This window comes from Bos taurus, chromosome 6 (genome assembly GCF_002263795.3).
Source record: "Bos taurus isolate L1 Dominette 01449 registration number 42190680 breed Hereford chromosome 6, ARS-UCD2.0, whole genome shotgun sequence".
In the NCBI taxonomy this organism is placed as follows: domain Eukaryota; kingdom Metazoa; phylum Chordata; class Mammalia; order Artiodactyla; family Bovidae; genus Bos; species Bos taurus.
Window position 1 is genome coordinate 65,829,477 of NC_037333.1, and position 14,171 is coordinate 65,843,647.

Consider the following 14,171-nt stretch of genomic DNA (forward strand, 5'->3'; position numbering starts at 1 on the left):
GTGAATTTAAGGGGTAAATCACTGGGGGCTTCTTTATGAGATGACTAAATTATCCAAAGTGGATGCTTACATAGTTAGTGTTAGAACATGCCAGGCCCGGATCTGTGGTTGCATGCTTGGCAGCCATGTGGTCTTGTGTCTCTGCTTACAGCTGGCTGCATATTGTGATTTCTGTGTGATTTCTTGAAGATCAAGATCAGAAGCACAGGCAGGGAATATGGTGGCTAAAAAGTCTTTTAGCCTTTCCAAGGCTACAAAGTCACAGTGATGTTTGGACCTCAGACCACAGACCAAATATTTAAAATTATTTTGGGGTAGTTTTACCCTGATTAAAAGGGATCTTGAGAGGCTAGTTCTTCTCACTCTCCTTCCATGAGAAGTCCCCAAATATATCCAGCAAGAAAATTGTTCATCTCATCAAGCACAACAAATCAAGCAAGCCCTTCTCTTATCTCGGGCTTTAATCTGTTGATAAATCAGTAGCCTCACACATAAGTGAATAAGTGAAGTAAATGAGCACCTGATAGACTTTAGGGACAGTTTATCTGCATTTCCTCTACTCACCAATTTCCATGCACACAGATACATGTGTACACACATTCAGGCACACAAAGGCAGTGTTAGGTTGCTAGTGTATGAAATCCCTTACCAGGGGGCTTCCCAGGGAGCCCTGGTGGTAAAGAACCTACCTGACAAAGCAAGAGACATAAGGGATGCGACTTCAATCCTCAGTCAGAAATATCTCCTGGAGGAGGGCATAGCGACTTACTCCAGTACTCTTGCCTGGAGAATCCCATGGACAGAGGAGCCTGGCAGGCTACAGTCCATAGCGTCACATAGAGTCCAACACGACTGAATCAATTTAGCATGCACACACATACATATGAAATCTCTGTAGTTATAGACTCTACTGTCTATTCCAAGGCTTAACTTCTAAATACTCCTTAGAAAGTTAATGCAAATTTACACTGATTGATACTAGATTCATTCATGAGAATAGTTTTTATAGAAAGAAAGCTCCAAGATTATAACAGGATAGAGAAAAATGTGGCAGAGAAGATAAAAGCTATTTCCTTATTTTCTAAGAAATACACAGATCCAAGAAACTATGATCAAGTCACATGTCTAGATTTGGTTTTATGTCATTTTCATAAAGTATGTTGGCTTGTAAGAATTATGAGACATCTTTGATGTCTAAGTATTCAATTTTCCCTTAACTTTTATTTTCCTTTAATGGTTTTGTGTAAATCAAACACTTGAACACATCTTGATACTACTTCAAATTTTAACAAGAGATCCAGATTAAGGTTTCTGTATATTCTGAAATATCTTCTTAAATTCTACAAAATGCTTTGTGGGGATGATTCTGGAAGTTGTGCTCTTAAATTTTGGTATCACAGCCTCTTGACTGTTTTCAAATCCCAGTCACCATCTAGAACAGAGGCTAGCAGTTTGCCTTGTCCTTACCACCCAGTTCTTCTTTTCTTTTTGAGCTTCTGCAATTTTGAGGCCAGGAAGAGTAATGCTAGAAAAGAAAATATCTTCTAATGTAGTGCTAGGCCAAACACTTTTAAAGGAGTTCTTTAAGGGAAATTTGCTAAGCAAAAGGTATTTGGGGGAGATGAATGATTTTGATTAGAAGTGTCTTTACTCTTCTCCAGATTTTTGCTCACTTTATCTGTGACTGCCTCAAAAGACTAGCACGGAACATATTCCCAAAGCTAGCTAAGATCTTATAGGCTTAACTATAAAAGAAACTTGGGGATTTTCTTTCTAAAAGACCACATGTGAGCATTAGGGTCACTGGATTAAAAAAAAAAAAAGTCTTAAAATCATGAATTGACCTAGAGGCTATAGGTTTTCGCTTTGTCAGGATGGGGCTTGTTCAATCTTTTTTTATTCAGACACTCTGATGAAAAAAAAAAAAAAACACACACAGCTAAGAAAGAAGGATTAGTTAACCTGGCAGGTGTGAAAGGGGTAAGGTGAAAATGCTTGGTGCTAGGCTTTTGTTCATTGTTGTCTTAAAATTCTTGGAGGCTCTAAATCCTGTCACAGTCTAGAAATAATTCTAGTACAGAGTGCCAAGGGTAGAAATGGATTTCTCTACATAGAAGATGGTTGGCATTTGACCCTTTTAAATACACAGTGATCTCACATGTCTTTCAAAGATATATCTAGTCCCGTTCAACTTTTACAACTATGCTTAAAGACCATGACCAAAAAGACATCTAAAATACATTGATTTAATCCTTATTTTCAGGTGCATCTTCAGTGAATATTACCACTGAAAAACAAAGGAGCAAACCTTGTTTTTACTGCTTCCTGGGTACTTCCCAGGTAGTGCTAGTTGTAAAGAACCCATCTGTCAATGCAGGAGACATAAGAGATGTGAGTTCGATCCCTGGGTTGGGAAGATCCCCTGGAGGAGGGCATGGCAACCCACTCCGGTATTCTTGCCTAGAGAATCCCATGGACAGAGGAGCCTGGCTGGCTACAGTCCATAGGGTTGCAGAGTCAGATATGACTGAAGTGTCTTAGCATGAACGCATGCGTACAAAGCATAATGTTTACAACACCAAAGATCTAGGTTTTTATTATTTTTCTCATTTAACTGAGGAACCTGAAGGATTGGGGTTACTTATCCAAAGCTACAGAGCTAATGAAGAGTAAATATACCACCCATACAGTCTAACTTACAACCAAACACACAAACATTTTAACACAGGGCCAAATAGTCCACATTTTAGTTCACTAAGAGAATAGATTTTAGTTTATTGAATTGTAATTTCTATATATGTACTTCTCAGGTTACAACAGAACAAAAAGTGTCCGGAATTTAAAATTCTATTCAGAAGCCTGAATGGCATTAAGCCACCATGACAACATCTTCTGTGAGTTGATTTTCCATCTTCCCAGCAACCTATGATTCTTTGAGATGAATTCAAACCTAACTCTTTCTTGACAGGGAAAGGAGGAACAAGGTTTTAATAGAGTTGATTAGAATTCACTAGAATATACCAATTTTTTTGACAGGACATGCCAAAATTTGTTGCATCCTGACACAATTTGAACAAAGCCCATTTATCTACATAGGCAACCCATTAACTTGATGTTAATATGGCATTACAGTAACTTGTGAATTTTTTCTCTCTCTTTTCCTTAAAAGGTCAGCTTGTGAGTTTGTTTACTTATTAATATGTGAACCCTGATTAGGTAATAGGAATAAAAAGCTATGCCAAGATAATGATTCTCCCAAAGTTAGTTGCTATCATTTACTTTTGGCATAATATTCTGCATCTTATACAAGTGAGAAAAGCAAGTGTATTTCTAAATTGTATGAGCTTTCACAGTTCTCATACTCTTAATGCTTTTTAGGCTCTACATACTTCTAAGAGCTTCCCAGGTGGCTCAGTGGTAAAGAACTCGTCTGTCAATGCGGAGACATGGGTTTGACTTCCAGTCAGGAAGTCTCCTGGAGAAGGAAATGGCTACCCACTCCAGTATTCTTGCCTGGAAAATCCCATGGACAGAGCAGTCTAGCAGGCTACAGTCTATGGGGTCACAAAAGATTCAGACACGACTTAGCGACTAAACAATAACAACAGCTGACTAAGAACTGGCTAGCAGCCAACCTTTGTTTTATAAAATCTGGATATTGCAGTTATTGAAAGTATTTTGCTGATGCTTTGATCCTGTGATTTCAAATGTGTAGTATTTTTACATTATGAAAGTTTTCACAGCAGCCTGTTTTACACATTGATTTAGAAGGGGTCTTTCTTCACCTACTTGGCCAGATATTAAACTGTACTTAAGCAGCTTTCTACTATAGGTCACATCTCTGTAACACATGGCACTCTAACCCATTTTGCCCCAAAGCTTACCCAGGTAAATTTAATTGTGTATTTAACCTAAAAAGAGGTCAATCAGGTTGAGAAAATGGAGTGCAATAGAGAGACAGTCTTCAGATACTTTTCCTGGCTATGCCTCTTCAAGGACCTTGAGAGGTTACTTAACTTAACCTGTTGGGCTTCCCTGGTAGTTCAGCTGGTAAAGAACCCACCTGCAATACAGGGGACCTCGGTTCAATTCCTGGGTTGGGAAGATCCCCTGGAGAAGTGATAGGCTACCTCTCCAGTGTTCTTAGACTTCCCTGGTGACTCTGGCAGGCTACAGTCCATGGGGTTGCAGACTTGGCCACGACTAAGCATGCACACATGCATAACCTGTGAAATCTATACATGTATGTAAGTAATTGGATAATGGCTATAAAAATGGATTGTTCTGATTTGTACAACAACATTCATAAAATATTATTCACAAAGTCCAAAAGATAAAAACAACCCAAGTATCCATTAAAAGATAAAATGGTATATACAAACCATGGAATATTATTCAGCCATAGAAAGAAATGAAGTTCTAGTGCATGCAACAACATTATGAGCTTTGAAAACATTATGCTAAATAACCCAGGCAAAGAAAGACAAGATATTATATAATTTGATTTCTACATTAGGCAAATATAGAGATAGAAAGTACATTAGAAGTCATCAGAGGCTGAAGAGAGTGGGCAGTGAGGAATGCAGACTTAATGCTTAATGAGTAGAGTTTCTATTTGGGATTATTTAAAAATTTTAGAAAGAGTGGTGATGGTTACACAAAATTATGAATACAATTTTATTGTCACTGAAGTATACACTTTAAATTCCTCAAATGATAAATTTTATGTAATGTACAATCTTACATAATTTTTGTCACTCCAAACATTTTAATTCATGTTACAAATTTTAATATCCATCACCAATCACTGTTTTAGCTTCAAAATTAAGGAGCAAGACAATTAAGGCTTTGGAATTTTCTTTGGTTTTAACCCTAGAGAGTTCATATCACTTTTTTATGTCCCCTTGGATTGGATGTATAGTTTTCCCACACAAATATTTTTTATCATTGACCATACTGCCTCTATTTTTAAAAGTTTATTCCTGATCTGATTTTTTTAATTAATAATGTCATATGCAAACACTTATTGAACTGTACACGTAAATAAATGAATTGTATGGTATGTATGTTGTATCTCAATAAAATGCTTAAAATACCAAAAAATGTATAGTTCTAAGGTTCAGGTGAATGTCAGCCACTAAAGAGAGAAAGGGTATGAAAGGATTTAGGGACCACATGGAGAGGTCAAAGTAGTACTTGAGTGAGAGTTGACACAGTCGTAATCCCATAAAAAACTTGGATTTGCCTCCAGCTCTTTTCTGGGTATGCTTTATTTTTTTGTGGCACTTTCATATCTACCATCAAGATAGGTCCATTCTGGGGAGGCAATCATGACCTCATGGCTTAAGACCAACTACTTTGCTAAGCTCTTGGTACCATCCATGTTATACCTTATTAAGAGTTGAGGAACTGACTCAATATTGACATCTCCTATCTCCTCAGATGTAACTGTCCTGAAAGCAAGGATAATATTGCTCAGGCTTGCCTGCCTGTCCCATCAGTTATTCAGACCTCACTTCAGACCACAGACAGAGTTGACCACCATCGAAACTTTGACAGCATTTGTTATTATTTTTAGACCTCTCCATTTCCTCCCTTAACTGAAATATCCCTGGATACTTTATAACCTGACAGCTGCAACTCTTTTCACTAAAGAAAGAAAATGTCCAGAGCTATTAAGTCTAACCTCATATTTTATGCATTTGGAATCAACTTTGATTCTATATTCCAAGTTGTTCAGTAATCCATTGTTTCTAAGTTAACAACACCTCATTAGACTATTTCTATACCATGTAACATTCACGATACCATCATGGTATTCATCTCATTGCACAATTTTTGACATATCTGTCAGTCTCCCCTAGTAAACCATGAAATTTACAATGGCAAGGCTCATTTGCTTTTTATCTTCTCACTTGAGAGTAATGGGTCTGTAGTAGATGAACAAAAAAGTATTAGCTAAATGAATCAGAAACGATCCAGTAAATGAATGGTATTGAAAGACCCCAGTAAATAAAATAAATTCTTTACTGATTTTAACAAAAGGCATTTCAGTGACAAATGTGTTCAATTTTGTGACTAGTAAGACCTTGGCCTGCAGTGGTTTAGAGTGGGACTTGGGTTCCTAGCCAGAGACTGGGCTGGGTCACAGCAGTGAAAGCAGCAGACACTAGCCACTAGACCAGTGGTCAGTGACAAAGGCCTTTGGCCCTTTGGTTTTGCAGAAAAGAATTTCCACAAACTGAAAAGTAGGGAAGCAAGTAAAGTATCTATTCAGGTCAGCTCAGTTCAGCCGCTCAGTCTTGTCCGACTCTTTGCAACCCCATGAATTGCAGCAGGCCAGGCCTCCCTGTCCATCACCAACTCCCGAGTCCACTCAAACTCACATCCATCGAGTCGGTAATGCCATCCAGCCATCTCATCCTCTGCCATCCTCTTCTCTTCCTGCCCCCAATCCCTCCCAGAATCAGTCTTTTCCAATGAGTCAACTCTTCACATGAGGTGGCCAAAGTACTGGAGTTTCAGCTTTAGCATCATTCCTTCCAAAGAAATCCCAGGGCTGATCTCCTTTAGAATGGACTGGTTGGATCTCCTTGCAGTCCAAGGAGGGAAAAAAGTATAGTATGTGTAGATAGACACACAGGCAGACTCAGAGGGCGAGTCCCTGAGTTGTGCTGTTATGGCGGTTTGAATTACTTTTATGGAGTACTTCTTTCCAGGTTTCCTTTGGCCAATCATTTTGGCTTGCCTGGTTTGCAATCCATATTTGGTATATCTCAGGATCCTCCCATGTGTGTGCACGCATCTCTCAGCCGAGATGGATTTACCGGAAAGGCATATGGGTAGGGAACATCTCTTGACATAACTCTTCTTTGGCTTCCAAGGAGTTTTTCTGCATGTGTGCGGTTGGGGAGATCTCCTGACTTTAAGAATAAGAAATATGTGGTCTGGGCAGGGCCCAGACTCTTTCCTTAATTGGCCTTCAACTCTCATCTTGGAGTTTCAGTTGGTAGGAAATGAATCCCCAATCACTTTACCCTGAGAAGGCCTGTCTATCTTCTGCCTCAATTTCATAGGACAATCATCAGTCACATGTGTAGAGATGTATATATACATAAATATGCTTTCCTGGTACCCCTTGCAGCCTCTGTAACTACACTATGCCTTCCTTACTGGTTGTGTACACAACTTTACAGTCCAAAGTTTGCAGTCATATTAAGTAAGAGCAAAGCATTGTCTTTCAAAATAAGCATAATTTCCTGCTCATGGCATCACAGAAGTGGATCAAAGTCTAGTTAACTACTTTTTTCCAGGTCCATTAATGGTGTTTACCGTACCCATTTAAACTAGTACTCAATTGATGTGCCACTAAGTATAAACCAGGAAGGATAGAATGCAGAACTCCTGATAAAACACTTAAAAATCCTGTCACTCTTGTCTAAGAAATACTGCATATTAACTATGTGCTCCAGATTTTTGGCCCACTTAATTCCAGTAGAAAATCTATGCAAGTTATTCAACCTTCTAGCTCGAACATTCACTAAAGCCAAGAGCTGAGATATACACAGAGCCTGTAAAACATGTGAATGAACCAAAGCTGGAATGTATTTATAGAATGACAAATTATCCACATTAAATTTAGATAGTGGAAGGGGAGTCTCTCAGGGATCTACAGATTTTAGATTTCATATGAACATTTGTTTGATTCTGATGTCGGGCTGTTCCATTTAAGATAACTATTTTTATAATGTGGCATTTCCCCAGTATTATTTTTGTTCTATTGAATAAGACTACTTGGGACAATTAAAAACTGTTAATGTCAACTCCTGAATGGATAAAATTTAATACTGGGAATAGTGATGCTTATTGTGTAAATATTTATACAAAAATGATATAGATTTAACTTTAGATGTTGCTTAATATTCACTCACAAAGAATTTATTAAATATTTATTGAATCTATTTGCAAAGCAGAAACAGAGACAAAGACATAGGGAATAAATGCATGGGCACAAATGGGGTAAGGGGGGTTGGATAAATTGGGATTAACATATACACATTACTATGTATAAAATAAATATTGAGAACCTACAGTATAGCACAAGGGAAAAAGAAGGTATCAATATGATTTGTTCATAGGACATATATTAAGTTAACCTTAAAAATGCATTCCAATATACTTTAGATGCAGACAAATACCGTTTGATTGCACTTATACAAGGCACCTGCTGCTGCTGCTGCTGCTGCTGCTAAGTCGCTTCAGTCACGTCTGACTCTGTGCAACCCCATAGACGGCAGCCCCCCAGGCTCCCCCGTCCCTGGGATTCTCCAGGCAAGAACACTGGGGTGGGTTGCCATTTCCTTCTCCAATGCAGGAAAGTGAAGAGTGAAAGTGAAGTTGCTCAGTCGTGCCCGACTCTTAGTGACCCCCTGGACTGCAACCTACCAGGCTCCTCCGTCCATGAGATTTTCTAGGCAAGAGTACTGGAGTCGGGTGCCATTGCCTTCTCCATGATACAAGGCACCTAGAGCAGTCAAATTCACATTGTTGGGCAACTCTTACCATCATCCATCTCCTGAATTTTTCACCTGCCTAAACTGAAACCCTTTCCACGTTAAACACTAACTACCCACCCTCCCTCCCAATCCCTGGGCCCCTAGTGTCCATCAATGTACTTTTTGAGGCTATACGAATTTGACTGTTCTAGATACAAGGCACCTAGAAGGGTAGTTAGTGTTTAATGTTTAAAGGGTTTCAGTTTAGGTAGGTGAAAAATTCAGGAGATGGATGATGGTAAGAGTTGCCCAACAATGTGAATGTACTTAGTGCTCCGAACTGTACAGTTAAATATAGTTAAAATAGTATGTTTTATATTGTATGACTTTTACCACAATAAAAAATTATTTACTGAGACTTTACTATGAACCAGACACCATGTTAGGTGTTAAGGACATGGGAGATAATGGACATAGTTTTATTCTGAAAGAAAAGAATTCACAATGTACTGGGGAGAGACAGGTAAAGTAATAGTTCCAGTATTTGATCAGCAAAGTGGAGATAATCACAGGAAGACTAATAGAACATTGCAAGTGGACACCTAATTCAACCTATGGATCATGGATGGCTTCCAGGAGGAGGTGGCAAATAGGAATTCGGAGCAGAGAAGAAAACAAGGGCATTCTGGATAAAGAGACAGCATGGAAGAAACCCAGAGACATAAGCAAACCATCACCAGTGGCAGAATACGATCCTTTTGGTCACTCAAGAGGTTCTTAGTGTCAAGCATTAGTTAAATCAGCTGCTGTTTTCTGCGCTTGGGCTTGATTTCTTTCCCACATCATCAGATTAATTTGCCTTTTCAGGTTTGTCCTGAGAGTCTTAATCAAATCTATTCTTGTGATTTGGATCTGGGCCTAATATGAGCAAATGACACCTTTATATCTATTCACTCTAGCTTGATTATCTATTCCAGGTGACTATCCAAGCAAGTGGCACCCAACAGTATGAAGCATGCAAAACATTTTCAGTTGAAAAATCTACATTACTTTACAACTTTAAATCATGTGCTTACCTCATCAACTCATTTGCCCTCACAGCCATCTTGGGTGATAGGTATTATTAATGATCATACCCACTTTTAAAAGTGAAGAAAAAGGAAATTCATAGAGGTTTCTCACAGAAAATATATGGCACATTCAAACTGGGTAAATCAAGATAGTTTAACATAAAGATTACTTATAAAATGTGGACAAAGTATAAGATCACCAACAAGGGAGAATGTGCTACCCTGGGCTATTGAAGCCAGTAGAGAGCCTTTATTACCCTAAGCCTGGGTATTAGTATACTACTGTTGCTGTAACAAATTACCACCAATTTAGTGGCTTAAAATAACATGAATTTATTATCATACAGGTCTGCTGCTGCTGCTAAGTTGCTTCAGTCGTGTCCGACTCTGTGTGACCCCAGAGACGGCAGCCCACCAGGCTCCCCCATCCCTGGGATTCTCCAGGCAAGAACACTGGAGTGGGTTGCCATTTCCTTCTCCAATGCATGAAAAGTGAAAGTGAAGTCGTTCAGTCGTGTCTGACTCTCAGCGGCCCCATGGACTGCAGCCTACCAGGCTCCTCCATCCATGGGATTTTCCAGGCAAGAGTACTAGAGTGGGGTGCCATTGCCTTCTCCAGGGTCAAGGAGTCAGAAATACAATATCATCATGCTAAGTCATGAGGTCGACAGAGACGAGTTGCTTCTGGAGGTTCTAGGAGAGAATCCTTGTTCTGGCTTTTTCTGGCCTTTAGAGGCCACCTGCATTCCTTGGATCAGGTCCTCACATCACATCTTTTCTCCCTGTTTCCAGGTTCCCATAGTTTCTATGGCACAGCAAAGTGAGTCAGTTATACATGTATATATATCCTCTCTATTTTTAAATTTCTTTCCCAGTTAGGTCACCACAGAGCATAGAGTAAAGTTCTCTGTGTTATACAGTATGTTCCCATTAGTTATCTATTTTATACATAGTTATCAATAGTGTACGAAGTCCCTTTTAAGGTACAAGGCAATGGTCATGGGTTCCAGGGAAGAAGGTTATCTTTGGGGGCTGTCATTCAGCCCACCATGACCAGAGAGACAAGGGAAGGGAAGGTGATCAGAGCTCAGAGAGAGATATGTAGAGAGGTTACCTGATACATGATGCCTGTCTTCTTCAGAGAGAGACAGCTGAACATGCAGACCTTCCAAGGAGGACCTTGAAGAATAAATACCCTGTGTTCATGTGCTCCCACCTCTGGCCTCCTTCCTAGGTCTCCCGTTGGCCAAGCTCAACCAGTAGCCAGAAGACAGTGAGAGCCCACTAATGACACCTGTGCACGTCGGGCTCTCAGAGGCACAACCCGGTGGAGCAGAGTGAAGAGAGGTCCTCAGGGCAAACGAAAGACATCCAACAATCTTCCTTCTGTAAAACTCTTCTTAATTTTCACTTGTTCTTGTAAAAGATATATGTGCTCATTAATTCAAATGCCTAACAGTAAAGAAGGATAAAAAATAAAATAGAAATCCTACCCCCAAACCTACACCAACATCCTCCATACCCACTTCCTAACTCAACCTCCCGGTGGCAGATGTCTGCATCAGAGGAAGAGTAGGTGTGAAAAAATTGATTACATACATAAAATCTTGACCTTTTGCCTGATGCAAAATATGCAACAATGCTATTCTTTCTGCCTGAAATTCATCTCCCTTCATTATTGTCTGCTTAAGTCCTACCCACTTCTCAGGTCTCATCTCAAATAGTGCTTCTTCATGAAAGCTGTACCTAACTTCCCAATATAGACACCCATCCCTATATACTTTATACTCTTCTTCAGGATCTGGCATTTTCCTTTAGTCCTTAAAGGTACTTTTATTTGTCTGTTTAATTGATTAATGCAAGTATGTTTATCTCCCCATCGGTTTCTGAGCTTTAGGAGGACGATACCCTGTAGCACCAGCAGTGGTTGGCATGTACCAGAAATGAAATGCTTTATGTCTATGTGTGTATCTTAAAATTTCACATCTACAGCAAAAGTTCAAAGTTAAGTACAAGCAAACTCATCAATATTTCACATATTTTCACATCTATTCTCTGTCTGGTTTATCCCCTCTTCCTTTCTCCCTCCCCCATTTTTGTCTCCTTCTCTCTCTTTTTCTCTCTTCTTGTTGATTTATGTTCTACATATCTTGATTTCTAACTCATACTCTATTTTGACATCTGAAAATGTGAAATAATACTTAACTCAGGCTGGGGAATTTTCTTACTGTTTTCTTCTGCTTCATGGTGGGTTTTGGGGAGACTATTTATCAGCTGACATTGTATGATTCACATTTCTGTTTTCTTCTTTTATTAGCTTTGATTGCCATCTTCTGTTCATTGCGATGGAGAAGGAAATGGCAACCCACTCCAGTTCATTGCAAAATGTCTTCTATTTTTTCCGGGCCAGAGAAATAGTGGTGTGGGTGGCTGAGCTGAAGAGAGCTTTTTTCTGTCAGTCGGGGAAGCACAGTTTCTAAAATCAATAGTGCTTTCTTTTGTTCTTTATAGAAAGTTTCAGTGTATCTTCTTACTTTGTGATTCTTTTATATTTTGGTAAGACTCTTGATTTTCATTGTTTTTTTCCCTTTTTTCTCTTCATCAGCAAACCTTCAAGGTTGCTCCTCATCTGCAGATAGTGTCTTAATGAGACTCCAGCCTCTAGTCTTGTATATACTTTCAATCTCCTTACCTTCAGTGCTGTGAGCTATCAAGTCTTGGTCCTGTCCTCAATATTCCCCCTCTAACGGTGGGACTCCTTTCGTCCAAAGTTAGTAATATTTGTGTTCTGTCAGCCCTATGCCCCTGTCACCTCCTTCTTTCTTCCTTGCAGCATTCACATGACTCTCAGTTGCAGCATGGGCTCTGTCGCTGGTCTGGAGCTATTTCCCTACTTACGTGTAAATTGTGGTTGTGGCGTTCTCTGTCTCCAGTCAGATTATAGCCATATATCCTGAGTAATTTTCTCTGTTCTCCTTGGGAATCTGTATTGTTTTTTGGAGAACGTCTAGAGAAATTTGGATTTAGAAGCACTCCTTATATCATGGGAAATGAGAATTTCAATTGTGTTTTGAAAACACAATTTGAAAAAATAGATATTAACTGCCGCTTTAATGCCAAATATGACCATGAATTCAGACTTCCCTGATAGCTCAGTTGGTAAAGAATCTGCCTGCAGGAGACCCCAGTTTGATTCCTGGGTCAGGAATATCTGCTGGAGAAGGTATAGGCAACCCATTCCAGTCTTTTTGAGCTTCCCTTGTGGCTCAGCTGGTAAAGAATCCACATGCAATGAGGGAGACCTGGGTTTGATCCCTGGGTTAGGAAGATCCCTTGGAGAAGGAAAAGGCTATCCATTCCAGTATTCTGGCCTGGAGAATTCCATGAACTGTATCGTCCATGGGGCCACAAAGAGTTGGACACAAATGAGTGACTTTTACTTTCAAATGGCCAGGGAAGTATTCAAGTATCAGATGTTGGGTTAACTCATATTTTTATTAGTAAATTTAAGAAACCCTTTCCCCCAAATTGATCTCTACCTAAAGACCAGCCACATCAATAGTAGTATCTTCTCCAACCCTTATTTTTTCTGCAATCCTTACAGAATTTCTCTGTAATGGTAGAGAGCTAATCAGTGTTGTTGTTGAGACTTGTAAAAGTCCCCACATATCTGTTCTTTACTTCCTTTTTGTGAACGGAAGCCTGTTTTAGCTAGGCATATGTCTGTGCTAAGTAAAGACTACACTTCTTAGCTTCCCTTATAGCAACATAGGGTCATAGAACATGTACTCAATGGTATGTAACTGAAAATATCATGGTGTGACTTCTGTAGAGATCCCTAAAAGAAATGGGTACACTCTTATTTAGCTTTCCTCATTTTTGCTGGATGGAATACCAACATAATGGTTGGAGCTCAAGCAGCCATCTTAAACTAGGAGGTGAAAATCCCACATGTTCAATATAGAAGAATTACAAGATAGAAATAACATGGTTCATTGATAATTGTAGAGCTGTCATATCATTTTAGGAATGCTAAATTGTAAGTTGCATTTAACGAAGGGAAAACTAAGTATCTGTGAATTTAAGCTACTGTAATTTTGTATACCCTGTCATTTTTAGTCAGACCTAATTCTAAAAGTAAGCTGGAAATCTAAAAGTAAGCAGATATACAGATATACAGAACTGCTCTGTATCAACTGTAGCTGCTAAATATAGTACTAAAATTACCTTTGGCTCATATAAGTGTAGTTCATTTCTGAGTCATCAAGAATAGCATTGCTTCATTTTACACATGGAACTGTTTATATTATGTATAAATTTTCTCCATCTTCTTGTTTATGAAATTGACTCTTGTTGGTTCAATATCCAACAACCTCGTTAAACTCTCATATTAATTCTAAAAGTTGCTTGTAGATAACTCAATTCTGTTTTTAAAGTGTTTAGGAAACATCACTGTAAATTAATTTATTTACTGTGCAATAGCCAGTCCAAAAGACTAAACTAGGTCAATGGACAAAATTGAGATGGATAAGTAAACAAGGTATACCCTGAATCAGTAGAAAGTTAATACTTTAATGCACCATAAGATATTGAATTTCTCTATTTC

The 14,171-nt window shown here is 38.9% G+C and overlaps 1 protein-coding gene across 1 annotated transcript in view; it reads left to right on the plus strand.

Annotated features, from left to right (window-relative positions):
* The window catches only part of GABRB1 (gamma-aminobutyric acid type A receptor subunit beta1), a 453,062-nt gene that overhangs the window by 217,840 nt on the left and 221,051 nt on the right, over positions 1 to 14,171 (plus strand). The gene's annotated exons all lie outside the window — the stretch shown is intronic.